The sequence below is a fragment of the Jaculus jaculus genome, chromosome 4 (assembly GCF_020740685.1).
Source record: "Jaculus jaculus isolate mJacJac1 chromosome 4, mJacJac1.mat.Y.cur, whole genome shotgun sequence".
NCBI lineage: Eukaryota > Metazoa > Chordata > Mammalia > Rodentia > Dipodidae > Jaculus > Jaculus jaculus.
In genome coordinates, this window is record NC_059105.1 from 152,441,705 (window position 1) to 152,443,445 (window position 1,741).

A 1,741-nucleotide genomic window follows, 5' to 3' on the forward strand; every position below is an offset into this window, starting at 1 on the left:
TCACCCCGCTCGGCTGCGCGCGCACGCGGTCCGCCCCGCTCGGCTGCGCGCGCACGCGGTCCCGCTCCCCCTCTCGGCTGCGCGCGCACGCGGTCCGCCCAGCTCACCCGCTCGGCTGCGCGCGCACGCGAACCGCCCCGCTCAGCTGCGCGCGCACGCGAGGTGAGGGGCGGCGCGGCGTGTACACGTCACCAAGGCGCGCCCCCTGGCGAGCCCACTCCACGTGCCGCTTGCTTCCCGGAAGGCCGCGGGAGTAATGGTAGGAGAACTGAAGAAACCGTGAACGTGAGCTTCAAGACTGAATCTGAAGTTAGGAACTTGGAGAGTTGGCTGAACACTCATCTTCCTCACTTAATGAAGTGAGATTGACCCAGGTGCACACTGATGCGCTTGTAGCGTGTGCGCGCCAATTTCAGTTTATTGAGGGGCGGGGAAATTCATATTGGAAGCCGCGGGCTCTATAAACATTGGAGAACATGTAAAGTGATTGAGTTTTTTTAAGTGTTTTAAATTTATAGTAAAACTGACTTGCACAACTCCCGGAAACACACCCGGTGTTAACTATGTAACTGTTTCTTTTGAGGACTCTGTGGTCCATAAAAGATCCAAATCCCCGCATGGTGTGGCATGTCTTTAATCCCAGCACTCAGAAGGCCTGGGTAGGAGGTCAGCCTAGGCTAGAGTGAGACCCTACCTCGAAAAACAACAAAGAAATCCAAATCATTTTTTTGTACATATGACTACAATATCTGTACAATTAATACTAGTCTGACTTTTATAATTAAAGCCACTCAGTTACAATGAGGTCAAGTAACTTGTTCAATACTGTGCAAGCATTTGGTAGAACTGGGGTACAAATCAAAAGCTTAGTCATTGTCTTTGGAAATGAAAGGCATATGACAAAAATGCCATCAATTAGCTATAAGCAGCAGACATTTATCTGTCATGGTTTTGAAAGCTGGAAATTTCAAGATCATTGTGTCTGGTGAGGGCTCCTCCCTGATTCATAGATAAGACCGTCTCACTGGGTGGAGGGGGCCAGAAAGTGCTCCAAGACCTCTTTCATAGAAGCACCACCAACCAGTTCCATTTATGAAAACCCTCAGTACCTAACCTCCCAAAGGCAAGCCTCTTAATCACATAGGTGATTTCTTTCAACCTATGAGTTTAGGGTAGACACAAACATTCAGACAATAGCATTTATTCTGCCTACTTTGGATTTCTGTTTTTGCATCCGTAAAAGTGATTATTTCATTACCTAAGGAAGTGCAAATAGCCTCAGATGTCATAAAACTGGCAAGAGTCTCAAAACTGTAGAATGCTACTCACTCCAAAGGCATTTGATAATCCTATTTAGCACTTCAAACGCAGAGCATGAATTAAATGCAACTGGGCCTATTATACATACATGTGTCTCTTCATTTACAAAACCCATCAAGTGAGACACCTTGAAATTAGTGTCATCACCCTTGGGGTTATGAACTTCAAAAAGCCAAATTTGTTTGAGAATAACTCAGGCTAAGTCTTTAAAGATTATATTTACCATACATTTCCTGGAACTCAACATATCTAATTTGATTAGGGAAAAAAAACCCAGCTTATTGTTGATGTAGGAGTTGGAGTCCAGAGAAAGATTAGATGTCCATAAAAATGAAGGAAGACCCTAGGACCGTGAACCTCAACTTTGGGTCTTTGCCCAAGTTATCAAAGAATTAACAACACAAGACTCAGAATGAGACTT